Raw genomic sequence first — 16,023 nt, forward strand, 5'->3', positions numbered from 1 at the left:
TTTTCATGCGAGGTATATACCATTATATAGGCTAATACAGAATTTGTTTTTCAAAATCAAAATCAAAATTTTACTTAATTTTTCAATAAGTACACATTTTAAAATCTTGAAATTAATTCCATGAATAAATAGTATTCTTGTTAAGCACCTGGCAAAATATGAATTTGGGATGGTAATGGGTTCATTGTTTAAAAAATTCAAAACACTTGATTTTTTAAGAATATTCTGTACATAGGGTAATAACAAGAATGCTAAATTTTACACTTATGTGAAAATAAAAATGAACACTTACTGGAAGAAAGAGTATAGATGAGTCCATAGTAAAATTTTTCAAGAAGTAGTAGGATATGTAAAGTTGAAGTTTGAAAAAGCCACATTTGTTCGGCATACGTAACTTTCAAGAAGAACAGAACTACTTCTATCGGGAGTTACAGGATTCACTTTTATCAGAACGTCCACTGCTAACATCCACAGAACATCAGCATTTCATGCATATGAGAATGATGGAGATGGCCCAGGTGGATGAAGAAGATATTTTTACTTCATCAAGTTTTTCATTTTTCTGTAAAACATACCCGAGCTACCAATTTCCATCATAGACAACGGTGACATAGCCTGATGTGCCTTCTAATTGAAGTTTATTTGGAGATTTTGACACTTCCTTTTCCCAACTCTGCCAACCATCTGAAAATTTTAATACAATTTGTCCTCATATTGAATTTATTCTCCCTGAAATGCTGTGGATTCCCCGAAATAAATTCCTGCGTACGTCCGTGATAACAAGTGCGCTAAAATGGCGTTTATATAAACAATAAATGCTGGAATTTTAAAATTAAATATTTAGTATATGATTCAAGACAATTAAAATATCCAATTGATAAACTACAGATGTAGTCGATAAAGTTTGCCTACTTTTTATTATCAATATATTTAAGCAAAGTTAAAAAATATTGATAACTATGAAACAGACATGTAGGCAAGCAGATAAATAGAATTTATTTCGTTAGCAGGGGCGGCTTCAGGATTTTAATTTTGAGTAGGGCAATTTTTTTAATTTTATTTTTTTAAATATAAATGTATAGGATTTGTTCCTTTGCAGTAAATATTTATTTATTATCTTTTAGATGTTTATATTTTTCAAAATTTTTGGTTAGGTCCTGACCTACCCGCTAAAGCTGTTTCACTTCGTTTGGTTTGGCTAGGCTTAACGTCCTTACGCAACAGTAAGGATATGAAGGATTGGACACATTACTTAAAGTGGTGTCTGAACCACTACTCGGTTTTCAGCTGGGAGAAATTTTGTGAGCTCATCGGGACCCCTTAATTACAAGGCGAAAATTAGATTCAACTAATACAGATGATTCAACATATGTGAAAACGTCACTATGAAATTCACACATTTTGTGGCATTATTGCTTCTTTTTGTTTACACCATTTTTTTTAAACACCTCGTTTAAACCAGCCAATCCTGCTGTTGTACCAGTGCTAAACGTATACTTTTTACATACCACGTATATTTACCGTAACATTTTTAATTGTGAAACGTGTATTAATATTATTTTATTAACTTGATGAAACTAAAATTCAAAAGTATCAGCATTTAACTTATCTTTAAGTTAAACGTTTTTAGAATATAAGCTAATAAGTATTGACAGCAAGATTACAAGTCTGTATGATATGTTTTAGACCCATTACTCTACTCTTCATATTTATTCCCACAAGTAAAAACAAGAAACATTGCATACTTGAAGCTAGGTAGAGGATATTAATGAAAAATATAGTGTTAGTTTTGAATTTTTTAAACAATGAACCCATTATCATCCCAAATTCGTACTTTGCCAGTGCTTTACAACAATACTATCTATTCATGGAATTAATGTCAACATTTTAAATTATGTACTTTTTGAAATTTTTTCAAATAAAATTTTGATTTTGATTTAAAAAATTCTGTATTAGCCTCTATGATATTGTACATCATACGAAAGGACATAAAAATTGCTGTAAAGTGACACCTCAACCAGCTCTCTAGCTCAATTAGGAGAGCTGCAATTCCAATTTCAAAATACATTGAATATACTATTTTGGGCAATTTTTTGAAAGTTTATATAACTTTATCTGCAATATTGGTTGATATATAAGGATGAAATTTGGTATTTTTCTTAGTCTATATGAATGGTACCCCTGTGCAAAATTTCATGACAATCTGAGATGGTAAGGTAAATTTTGTTTCCAAATTGCGTTGATTTGACCTGGAACAACTTTTTTAATTTTATTTTTATCTATTAAACGTAAATATTACACAAATATGCAACCACACATAATACCAAAAATCCTTCCCCATCTTGATTTTGTTAGAGATATCGATGTTATGTCAACTAATTTTTTGTTATTTGCTGAGACCGTTCCATATGGCATCAATTAGACCTACATTTTCTAACAGACGAACCGGGGGAGTCCCTCGCCCCGTCATTGAAAGATTCTGAATCATGCAATTGTGGGTAGAGCAGATCACAATTCTGAGACGATAATATGTCATCTCATCACAATAGCTAGTATGCGCAGATGGGAGGACAATATTAAGATGAATCTCGCAGAAATAGGAATACAAAGTAGAAACTGGATCCAATTGGCTAAGGATAAAAGTCAGTGGAGAGCTTTTGTGAACGTGGCATTGAGCCTCCGGGTTCCATAGGTCATAGAGTGAATGAGTTAGTTTTAGTTAGTTATGTGTTGCAGTTGTTTTTAATTAAACTTACCCAGTTTCCAATCAAAATTACTGTGCGTTACTGTGTGAAGTCTTGCACGTTTGTAATACCACATGTGTAATTCTCAATATTTTTCGTTTTCCCACCCTAAAAATCGCAATACCTTCCATTTTCTATCTGAAAAATCTGGCAACCTCAAACTTAAAGTGTGATCTGAACCACTGCTTGGCTTGGATCCGAAAGAAATTGTCTTCCATTTGGACTCATACGATACTTTTGGATTACAAAGGCGACAAGTCGATCAACTTGTTCAAGGAGGACATCTGATAGAAATATGTTGTACTAATCTTGTATACTTGTGAATGTTTTAAGAATTACTTCAGAAGGAAAGAAAATATGCACAAGTGAAATCACTGCAAAAGTTATAATTAAAATAAATGAACAATTCAAAAGATCACAGAGTACAGAAAATCTAATTTAGTTCAAGTTAGTTCGCTGAGTCAGAAATACAGCGACTTAATTAAATTTGGATATCAGTAAAAGAAGTGAAGAAAGATACAAATCATTTGGGTTCAGTCTGGCTCTGAACCATTCATACATATACAGTACATATGCAGAAAATAGCTAGTTTTGATTTCAATAAATCGCTTACAGTCATATTTCCTGGGTTTGTAATGTATGAGAAAATATATATTAAGATAGTTTGATACATGAGAAAATTTCACCATGAAGTTCACATGAGTTGCAGCATTTTTACTTTTACTTTTCTTGTTTTATTATTTTATTTTTGATAAAACCACCTGGTTTAAAGCAACCAGCCTTGCCGAGAAACAACGAATTTCATTTTCCTCGTAATCGCAATGACTTTTCAAGGTTTTGAGAAGAATAAATTGGGATCACAAGAGAAGACAATAAATTTAATAAGATTCTCATTCCTATAATTTTGAAGTCTTTGTTACCGTATACTATTCATTTAGTTTGTTGTCGATGAAGATCCGATGGCGGTTACATTTTTTTTTCTACTTTGCACAATAATTTTGAGTTAAGGGCGAGGTCTTCTGTGATCTCTGGCCTCGATATGAATTCAGCTCCTACTTCATCGGGCTGATAGAAGCCTGTGTGGTATAACTTCTAATTTCTTCATGTATGTTCTCGTGTGAAAGCTCTCCTGGACATCGGAATCTTCGTTCCTCCTAATCTCGATCAGTAAGAAAACACAAAATACAACTAAGCTTCTTTGAATACATATTCCTATGACTATGCGCCGTATACTAACACATATCCGCTATTTCGCCTGATTCCCCCGGCGTCACCCGTTTTTCAGCTGAATTAAGCAGCGAACACCTATAGCCTGTAATAAGGTCTGTTGAGTTTGATTTGTGGATGTGCGTGTGCATATCAGGGGGAACTCCTCTTGTTTTGGTACTAAAAGAGCAGATCGCTGGTGGCTGGTATGGGCGTTTCACATTTACATGGCAAAAACTAGCTCCACGATCGTTTAGACAAACGCATGATTGGTGTTGAGTATCGTGATCTCCTGGTACTACTGGGTACACCTCATTATGTTGCACTTCCAGGACGCTAATTCACCTATATATCGCATACATCATGTCCAAGAGTGGTTCGAGCAATATAATGCGGACTTCAGTATCTTACATAGCTTCTGTTTTCTCGGATCTTAACTCCATTGAATGATTATAAAATAATTGGTGGAATGATAGTGTGGGAGGAAACTGGAGAATCCCGAGAAAATCTACGTACACGATTTTTTTAAGTGTAAATTCCGACGATGATACACCGAAGAGAAACGATAATGATATGGATGATAATGATTGAATGACGGAAGTGGAAGAACCCCGAGAGAACCCACACACACGGTGTTTGTCCACCACAAAGTCTACTTGGCGGGAGCTGGGGTCGAACCAAGAACCGTATGTGCTAGAGATGAGCGCTCGACCACTGAGCCATCATGGCTCCACAGACACGATGTCCTCCACAAATTCACGTGACCTTGGATCGAAGCAAGGACGCTTCGCACAATACATAGCCTGGACTTTTATATTCAATGCAAGTATCCCCACTGGAAATCGAACTCAGGATCTCGTACGCAGAAAACAAGCACATTTAGAAACTTTGTCACAAAGGAACACCATGCACGTGGCATAGGCTAAGCATACAATGACATCTAAGGTTCCTGTAATCTGGAAAATTAGAAATGGTCACGAAATGTCAGGGAAACCGATTGTAAGTTAGGGAAAGTCAGGGGAGAATTTGGAATTTTTTATTTCGTTTTTGTTTTGATAAATGGAGAACACTTAAAAATGACAGAAACGTCTTTAATGTAAAGCCATTATGAATCATTGACTGGGATGGACTGGAAGTGTAACCTACTACGTCACTTGCACTATTTATTCAGTGACTTTCTAGCTTGTCGAGGAATGTTTACTGAGATCATAAATTTCCCGGAAAGTTGTGTCCGCCATTTGTTTTCGTAAATGCCATTTGTTTTTAAAAAACATTGGAAATTTGGGGCTATGTGATTAAAATTTTGCGAGCAAAGCTGCCAAACACGAGATCTATAGAAACCCTGAAGAAAACAGCAAGTGGTTTATTTATTAAGTGTAACTGATTTTGTGCAAGGTGGTAGCCATTGAATGCCAGTCCTTGCTGCGTAAGTTTCAGACTTTAAGACTAATGGCCTCATTCTTTTTGTTCCTGTAGGGAAAGTTTTACAATATCTCATGATTCAATGTGTGAAACCAGAACATCTGGTACAGGGATATAAAGTGTTGGTATGACAAAGGCAGAAAATTGTATTTTGACAGAAATGTCGACATTAGTGATGAGCGCAAGAGAGCAGTTTGTGCAAGATTCTTGCATGCAAGACCAAGACCATACCTGCAAGACTAAGGCCAAGACCAAAACTCTTGCGAAGGAGTCTTGCACAAGTACCAGCTCAGTGTTAGAACGTTCACCTGTGGTGCATGGACTTCCTTGTTCGATCCTAGCTTGCGTCATGCGAGTTTTTCCGAGTGGGCAAACACCGCGTGGGTTTTCTCGAAGTTTTCCTGTTTCCTCCTACTTTCTTCATTCCACCATTTAATTCATTTCGCATCATCATAGTCTCCCTTAGCCTCAGTGCATAAACTAGATCGATTTCATTTCAAAACATATTAGTTGTGTTCTTGCAAAACTAAAGAGAAATGTAGTGTTGAACATCGGTATTTCCATACACTATTGTTGCCGACTACATGGGTATCGAGGCTCAAGCATTCATTGGAAATTTTTAACGTGTGCTCATAAAATTAATATCGAAATAACATTTTCATGACATTTACAAAAACTTAATGCATGTGACAGCAAGCTTAACTTCATGGCTGGATGCTTATACGTTGAATAATTGGTTATCAATGTAACTTTTAGCCTCCTTAGGTATACAGCTAAGATTTGAGCGATATAACATTATACAACAATAAATAATCCATATTCACAAGTGAGTGATTTTGTACAGTTATTTCAAATAACTTGGATATCGATGCCAAGACATAGACAGTTGAGTCATTTTTAGTTTTCACACAAATTATTCTAAAATATTACGAGGTTTGATTTTAGTATTGCTTTTCTAATTTTTCTGTCTTTTTTTTTTTTTTTTTTGCCAATATTGCTAAACGTAACATCATCATGATCAACATAGCAGCTGTTCTGTCATTATTGGCAGGTCACTTGCTGCAACTGAGAAGCGTTGATGTGCGGTGGTCCTCAGCTAGTCCCTTCGTCTTGACTCAGCAATTTTCTGTTTTAATACCTTCCTTCAACTAGTCTTCCTTATCCCCTCCCTCTCTTTCCTTCCACCATATCCTCTAGCACTTCCCTCACAATACAGTTCCTCCTCAGCCAATGTTCCAACCAGTTCCTCTTCCTCTTAATTATATCTAAAATTCTTTTCTCCCCCTACTGCGACTATTTCTAACACCTCATTCGTTTTCCGTTCAACCCAGCTAATTCTCTCCTTTTTCTCCATGTCCACGTTTTGAAAGCCTCCAGTATTTTTCATCGTTTTGCGTAATGCTCTTGTTCGTCCCATAGAGTACATATTGGAATCAGTGAAACAGCATCTCAATATTTAATTGAAAGTGTGTTCAATACAGAGATGCTAATCGTGGTTGAAAATATATAATAAACCTGACGCCTCTAGAGTGTAAAAGTAATTTCGCAGTTCATGGTATTTCAGTAAACTGTGCCGTCCTGATTTTCTTTCATATATCTCAGGAGTAGCCTCCCCAGTTTGGGAACCAGTGGAGTATTGAATCTGTTAAAACATATCAAAAGATTACGAAACGTTGTGATTCATCTCATAAGTAGTGAAAAGCGTAGGCACCTATTGAAAAAAAATAAATAAATAAATAAAGGTCATCGCCTATTTGGCGCACCATCGTACTTCAGGAAGGTAAACTATATTACATTTAAAAACATGCATTGTGTTTCCGTTACTATTGGCTCATTGTAGAATTTATTATCCCTTATATTCAAAGTATAATTTACCTTTGAAAAGTATAAGATTTCTTAAAAGCAAGACTTGGAAGACTCTTCCAAGCAAGACCAAGACCAAAACCAAGACCACCACCCGGGTCTTGGTCTTGCATTTGCTCATCACTAGTCGACATTGGATTTTTCTACCTGTTTTCTCGCAAAAATAGAACAGAAACCAGGGATCAACAGAAACTGGAATACGAACTTCTGTGATTAGGAAACACCAACAGAGCAACCTTCCTTAGAGTACAAAACAATTAAATATCTGTCTTCGTTAGTTCCTAAGGTAATTCAGCATTCGCCCAGTAGGTGAAAAAGATTCTTTCTTTTTCTAGACGAACTTCATAAGTCTGACATCATAGATGATGTGCTTGCTGAAAATTCTGGGAAAGAATACTTTTTTTTTTTTTTTTTTTAAGTCGAAACAGCAGAAGTTCAAAAAGTTTTTCCGAGTTGCAACGAATTTGGATTTTGCGCTACTTGCAGCACTGAAGAATACAAATATTTATGGAAAATAGTAACAATTGGGCTGTCAATCTAGCATTGAAATGCAAAGGCCGAGAAAAGGTTTTCCGTCAATTAATCATTCTTAATGGGAAGACAATTTTCCTTATTGTAGCAGAAAAGTATATTTATAACCAGGTACAGGAGGTATGGAACTCATGCAGATCACCAGATGCTGCTGCTTTACGTAAAAGTCTTCAGAGATGTTACGAAGAATATTTTCATGAACAGGAAGAAGAAATAAGAAACAAGTGAGCACATCATAAAGGAAACTGAAAAAAGAATGTTGGATGCACAACTGAGATTTTGAGCAACAGAGGGCAAGGTTGAAACGTGAAAGTGAAGAAAAAGGAGATAGCCATTGATACCGAATTGAACGAGAAGAAAAGGTTTTCATTGACGTAAATTTAAGTAGCTCCCTGGCGCAAAGGTCAGTGTTTAGCCACGATTCCGTTGATCTTGTTTTAAATTATAGTTGAATAGATTTAATTCAAATAAACTGTTGTTTGAAAGTTTTGGGCATATTTGTATGCATTTTAAGTAGATACGTAATTCTGTTTTTAGACAATTGTGGAGTAAACGAAAAAAAAAAAAAATAGAGACAATATATATAAAAATAAAAGCAAAGGCTGTAAAGAAAAAATACTGAAGAAAAATGATTAAATTGGTGAAAGGAAGATCAGCTGTAGGGGAGGAGGAGAAAGCCGACTTTGGGGCACCAGGGGCAATTGCCCCCTCTGAGTTCGGCATTTTAATCCATAAAATAATAATATACCAATGAAAATCCTGAAGATCTACTGACACCTAAAGTCCCTCCCCCCAAACAAAATCTGAAATGACGCCTTCATGTGGTCAGGGAATTCTTATAAAGAGTCAAGGAAAAGTCAGGATTTTTTTTTTCGAAACATACTTTTTTTTTTTTTTTTTTGCGAATTGCGTTAAGTGAATACAGAGACTGTATGCTCAATAGAGGCCATAGCTCACTTTTTTCTTTCATTGTTTTTACATTCACTACACTATTCTTCATATACAAACAGGTTAAATTTTAAAACGAAATCCGAAACTGTTATTGAATATCAAAATAAGTTGAATGCCGAAAAATTAATATAAAATTAACAAATAGCTTTAAATAATTGTCATCAGTGCGTTTGAGAAGTCTTTAAATTCGCTTTCAGTTAATAAATTCGCTTTCAGTATCAATTGGCTGTTCACTAATGAACACAGTAAATTAAGGAATGAAGTGTTTCAGAGGAAAATAAAATTGGTATATGTTAAGCTTTAAAGTGAATATTGCATAGTAATTATTATTTTCTTTTAAATAAATCAAATAAAAAAACAAGCTAGGAGAATATGCACAAATGTTGCCCGATTAAAAAAGATAAAAGTTTATTAGATTATTCAGAGAGAAATCAATATATATTTGCGAATAATACGGATTTAAAAAGAAATGCGTATTTTTGTTCCTCGTTGTGAAACTACGGTATGGAAGACTTCCAACGTATGGGGAACCAATCCTCGTGAAACCAGAAATGGTTGATGTACTGTTTTCTATTACAATAGAGGAAGAATTACGGAGATATATTATTGGAACACTAAATCTGTATCAGAATCATTTCTTGCTATTTCTAAGTGGCGAAAGTAACTCTAGGGCGAAGAAAAGTCTGTTTTGTGGGACCTTGAATAAAGAGTTGAGGAGGAAAAGACTCGTAAAATGCATCGTGTGCAGTACTGTACTGCATGGGACAGAAACAGGACATTACGCAAGAGTAATGAAAAATGACTGGAAATGTGGGTGTGGAGAAGAATGCAGTTAGCTCGGTCGACGAATGGAGACTTAGAAATCATAGGAAGAAAAGAACAGTTGACAAGAGGAGGAAAAATGGTCCTGTCTTAACTAACAAGGAGGTGAATTATGAGGAGGGATGTGCTGGAGGGTATAGTGGCAGGAAAGAGGGAGGGGGTGAAGGAGGCTACAGTTGATGGACGATATCAAAACAGAAAAATCGTACGCGAAGATAAACAGGTTAGCGGAAGATCTTGGAACATGGAAACTTCTCAGTTGCGGCAAGTGACCTGCCAATGATGGCAGAATATTGATGATGATGATTTTTACTCTATGGGTAATCCTTTTCGAATCCAGAAGTGGCTAAATCTTCCACTTTCAATTAGAGTAAGAGGAGTAAGCGCTGAGATGGGACCTCTTCTTGGGACGCTGAATCCACATCAAAAACAGATGTCGCTATATCTTATTTTTGCTCTAATGCATATCAACAGATAGACATAGTCATTTCTGTAAGACTTTGGGTATCTATGCATAGCACAGTTTGGAAGTCTGGAAGAGCGAAACTGCTCTACTCCTTTGCCCTCCCTGCTGGTCTAGTATCCAGCACGCGCGCACCTTTGGTGCATATGGTCCCGATGGGTGAATATTGAACGTACTACGGCGATTTCGGACTCCACCTTAAATTGTAGATCTACGTCTCATATAGCCTCGGCGCTAAAAAGGGACAATAACTCCAACCATACTGCTGTCAAGAAACATTTACATGAGAAAATTGGATTAAGCACGTATTTTGGTTGCTAAGCTGATAATATGACTTAAAAGGCTTTCGTTTTAAAAGTGGCATACGCAAGTAGGGGGTGGGCTTTTAACCTCCCACTTAAATATATATATGGATATGAGATTAAATGCTTGGACCCCCTCTTCATGAAATTATGCGTACACCACTGGTTGCAACTAATGTGAGATAAGTTATTTTTTTAAACGAAAATAATAATTTGGAATGCATTTTTTTTTTTCAAAATAGCCAAGAATGCATTGAACAATTTCATATTTGTCCTCGATTATTACTAATGTTTCGCATTAATTGAAGATTGCTATCCTTTATATGCTAGTTCTAAGTACAAATTAAGTTGCGACAGATTGGCATTTAACACACCTTTAAGTATTTAACCTATATGAAGTAATGTATGTCTAATATAAAGTAGCATCCAAACTTCGTGCATACTCGGAATCGAACCGGATGTTTCACGAAGGTAAAATGGCTATTTAGCCACCAGGGAGGTCTGAGATTGAATTGGATGGGTTGTCTGTGCTATTTCGGATCATTCATTCGTATTTTTGTACTTAGAGAAAAACATTTTTGACTCCATGGAAAGTAAATTTTTGTCATAAATTGTATGCCTTTTTATACATAATTTTGCATGCATGGAAATAAATAGTGAAGACTATTACTATCAGCTCTTTTGTAAGTCTTTTCAGAGTAAGAAAAACTTTTCCCACGCCATTCTTTACAGGTTATTTCTCATAAGAGAGTAACTGTAATATTATATCGACAGTTAAGAACTGTCTTTGATGTCCATTGCTTTGATGCAGTGGTAAGGGAATAGAGCAGAATGAATGATTCTAATGTTATCCTGGAATTGGAGATTTTATGATTGGAAAATACGTGAGAAACCTAATAATAGTTCGTCGTAATTGAATCTTAGAGAAGTCCATCATTTAAGTTTTTCTCCATTCCCATTGAAGTTAAAATATGAATGATTTTGTTTATTATCTTCTAACAGCGTTCGTTCATTTATGTAACTTTTTATTTGATTAGGGTTTCATTCAATTGTTGCATTTTCACGTGCTGCTAAAAACAAGCGTGTGGGCTATGAGCGGCGCAGAGCAGGAGTACTGGTGGCAGATCAATAGCAAACAACGTAACATGGCACTATGCCAAAGTGTTCGCGTCTCGTACTTTGACGTCATTCCCATCATGCTTCACTCGGTCGCCATTATGATCAATACGAAAAGTCTTTGAATCATTCTTACCAAATCTCCTCGTTAGGACAAACCGTATGTTAAATTAATCCCATTAACATAATTCTATTATTTGAATTTTATAGAAATGAGTATGGATTAAATGAAATTGCAGTAGATGATGATACTTTGAGTTAAGCAGAGTTGAAAAATTGAATGGCGCATGTATGCTGAATGCGCTAAGATTATAATACTATGCGCGGCAGATTTACATAGTTTCATTTAGGCTTTTCACACTGTGTATGATTATTTATATACCTTAAACTAAAAAGTCAGCATCATCTTCCATAATAATGATAGTTCTATTGTTTTATGAGTTGCACTTCCACAACTTGTCGAACTAATTAGAGAAGTACGTAAGGGAGGTTTTCGGGTTTGAACCTCCTTTAGCAAGATCCGCAAGAATAAACATGTAGCATATTAGAATATGTACAGAAACATCTTAAATGATATGAATCAGACCAGGGGCGTAACTACTATGGCGCGAAACCCTGCAATGCGGGGGGGGGGGCGTCACTTCTAAGGGGCCCTTCACCCTAGCCTTTAACCAGTAAGATTGTATTTTTTTTTCAGGATAGAGCATACTTCCAACGGTACCACTCGCTTATCTGTATTATACACCAGAAATGGGAAAATCGGGAAAAAAACCGGGAGATTTTTCGAACAAAATTCGAAATTTTTGGTCCATTCTGGCTCGGGCCTGGATTCACATAGAGATCTGAATTTTTGAAAAATACGTTATGTACATATCTATGAGTGTGCAAAATGTCTTGTATCTTGAAAACAGGTCGGGAGAAATTTTTCGAAGTCTGAAGATGACCCATTTTTCATATATATATATATATATATATTAAAAAAATGTACTGCGTCATTACTGTTTGACCTAGAGTCATGGTTGAAACGCCACTTTCTTCAGTATAACAAGCACTTTCCAACGGTACTACTCACATGTCCGTATCATACGAGGGGGGACCCAAAAAAAAACGGGAATTGTGCTGCAGTGGGGACGGAGAGTGGGGGAACCCATTGTTGTACCAATTGTCCGTTACGATCACGTCACCTACGTCAGTGTGCGAAGTTGTGTCGCTGTGAGTGCATCGGTTCGCTCTTGAGAGTTTGTTTAGTAAACCAACTTTTTCCAGTTCGGCGAAAACGTGATGGCAGATTATCGAGGCGGCTGTGAAATTTGGTTTTCTGTTGGGGAAATCGGCCGCGGAAACTACTGTAATGCTGAAGACTGCTTATGGGGATGCTGCCCTAAGTAAAACCAGAGTATACGAGTGGTTTGCACGTTCTAAAAATGGAGAACTGTCAATTGAAGACCAACGCCGTTCAGAACGCCCCTCAACGGCAAGAACTGACGAAAACGTCGAAAAAATCAATGCCCTCGTTCGTGAAGACCGTCGCCGAACCATTAATCAACTCTGTGAGATGTCTGAAATATCGTGGAGTTCAATTCAGAGGATTTTATCAGAAGATTTACACATGAAAAGCGTTGCAGCCAAATTTGTCCCTCGCCTTCTCACAGACGAGCAAAAGGAGCGTCGACTTGAGGCATGTGTTGAACTTCAAAATCAGCTCAAAGAGGACCCTGACTTTTTTGCCAAGGTGATTACTGATGATGAATCGTGGTGCTATGGCTATGACCCCGAATCAAAGTAGCAGTCAAGCCAGTGGAGGAGGTTTAGCCATTGTGGAGGAGGTCAAACAAAAATCGCTGGAGGTCATAAAGAAGATCCAGATAAGTGATTTTCAAAACTGTTTTGAACAATGGAAGGATCGTTTGCAGAAATGCGTTGCGGTTCATGGACAATACTTTGAAGGTGATGAAAATTTGGTGTAAAAATATTGAGAAATAAAGAAGTTACGACGAATTTCCCGTTTTTTTTGGGTCCCCCCTCGTACACCTGAACTGGAAAAATCGGGAAAAACCGGAAATTTTTCTGACCCTCCGGAGCACTTGCCCCCCTCAGGTCCGACCATGGTTTTACGTAGGGATCTCAAAAAATTTGAGAAGTACCGAAAGATACACACAATCCATATGCAAAGATTCAATCTGATGTCTTGAAAACTAAAGCCGTAAAAAAATTTTGAAATTTGCATGTAAAAAAATAAAATCACGCCCCTCCACCCCCCACTGAGCGCCGCCAAGTTGACCTTCGGGTTCCAAAACGCATCTGGGATGTTCTTTGGTCCATCCTTGACTTGACCAATAATAATAATAATAATAATAATAATAATAATAATAATAATAATAATAATAATAATAACGATTTAAATATCTGTTGTAGGACCTAAATAAGCGGTCAAAGACGATACTACGCCATGGTAACAAAAGTGTCGGCTACAAGAGAAAGGAGTGACTAAAATAATCTGAAGGAAGAATCAATTAAACTGTGTGAAAAGTGGAATGTTCAGACATGATTTAGATGCAAACGATTCAAAAAGGTCAAACGTTATTTTGATGAGTTGTGTGAAGATAATAGTCTCAGTGACTGAATTAAACTTTATAATTAACATCTGTATTAAACTATTTGACATACTAAATTCACAGTAATGTTGTTGTCTTACATCTTTGTGTGATACAGTATCCAAATTTTCGTATTTGTTTCCTGCTACTATAATTCATCTCACTGATGATGAAATTCTACGACGGGCACAGATACTTCAAACAACTTACAGTTGTGATATTAATTCTTTTCCGATGGAAATAATTTGTTTTGTGAAACAGCTGAAATAAATGTTCAGGATTCTGTGTTGGACGTAACAAGGCTTTTAATTGTGAAATATAAGCAGGGCTGTGCCTTGGGGAGGGGGTGACGGATCCGGGCGCTGAAGTAAGGGGGCGAAAAATTTGGGAGAAAAAAGGAAGAAAGATGGAAAAATTGCTTGGAATATATGTATGGGGGCGTCGTCGTATACTCTCGCCGCGGGTGCTGATTTTCCACGGCATGGCCCTGAATATAAGTCATTGGCGTCTACTTCTGTGCCCCGTAGCAGAACATGACGCGATTTGCGATGTGATCGCAGAAAATTTGCCGCACCTGTGCAGAAAAAACTTCCAGAGGAAAAACAAAATAGCCAACAAAAAAGTTCACTAATAAACCAACCCATCAGTTCAAAAATACGGAGATCTGTTTTTTTTTTTAAATTTATTTTTTAATGGTAAACCAGAGGAAGAAGAGGCTGATATTGCTTTAATAACATACGGTTTCGAAAAATACTCAGTTTTTAAATTCTTTTCTAGAACAATTTGAGGTTTATACACATGATTCTGATGCTGACTCAAGCTTCTTGAAACAGATTGTATCTAGGTTAGAATTCTTGCTTAATTGGGATATTTTAAATTTCCCAAGAAGAAATGTTTCTGTTGAGCAAGCAGAGGAGGATTTTGCGTCTTCGTCAGACTTCTTTGAATTTGTTGAGTATATTCCCATTTAAGTTTTTGATAGATACAGATCAGGATAGATTATTTTTTTGAATACAAGCTTTTCATTAAATCTATGCAGAACTTGGTAACCAGCTCAAGAAATGAAGGAAAGTTTCTCAAGAAATGAAGGAAAGTTTTTTTTTGAATTAGACTGTCTTTAAAGTTGTAGTATTAGATTTCCGAGACAAATACTCTGTTGCAGTAAAGCTAATGATGTTTTGTTTGAGTATAGCATTGTCTCAAGCCGTATGTGAAAGCTGGGGTTCAGTGGTTACTAATATGATGGAGAAAGGGCTAAAAGGAAGGGATAGACCTAGTGATGATATTGGACAAACAGACCAGCTTACATACATTATTCTAAATGGATCCCCCATCAGGATTTAAAAAAAAAAAAAAAAAAAAAAAAAAAAAACCTCCTTAAAGCTGTTCTCATTACAAAATACGGTGTATAGTATCATAAATATTTCAAATCTGCTTCTTTTAGCAAAACCCTTTCAAAAAATGTGACTTTACAGGTTGTAACTCCAACTACGGATACCGCTGAAAACTATTTACCATGCTTCATGTAACAAAAACATGATAGTATCATCAGGGCACTTTAACTTATTTTAAGCGTAATTTAAAGCGCCCTGGTATCATCATGATTTTTTATTTTGGAATTCCTGCAGAAAATTTTTTACCTACAAAAGTTCATCGCAGAAAGACACACAAAGTTCTGCCATCGTGCTTCTGTGTTGGACCTAGCAAGACTTTAAATTGTGAAATATGTCATTGGCGTCTAGCTTTTTAGAACTTATTACCGCGTATTTGGTGTTTTTGACGCTCTCTGTCTATTTCAGTTTTGCGGAGAGGTCGTTCTCAAAATTGAAATTATTAAAGAACTATGTAAGAAGCATAATGGGCCAAAATAGATTAAGTAATCTAGCACTGTTCTCAATAAATGTGGACGAAGCTGAGAAAATGTATCTGCGGGAGTTAGTAAAGGATTTTACTGACGAAAGCAAGAAGGAAACCATTCAATTAATTCTTGCTACTCTTCATGAACTGAT

General features: G+C 36.2%; 1 protein-coding gene across 2 annotated transcripts in view; it reads left to right on the plus strand.

Annotated features, from left to right (window-relative positions):
- The window catches only part of Rop (Syntaxin-binding protein Rop), a gene marked incomplete in the record, with an annotated part of 132,717 nt that overhangs the window by 34,461 nt on the left and 82,233 nt on the right, over positions 1-16,023 (plus strand).

Source organism: Thermobia domestica, chromosome 7 (assembly GCF_964235325.1).
Source record: "Thermobia domestica chromosome 7, izTheDome1.hap1.1, whole genome shotgun sequence".
In the NCBI taxonomy this organism is placed as follows: Eukaryota; Metazoa; Arthropoda; class Insecta; order Zygentoma; family Lepismatidae; genus Thermobia; species Thermobia domestica.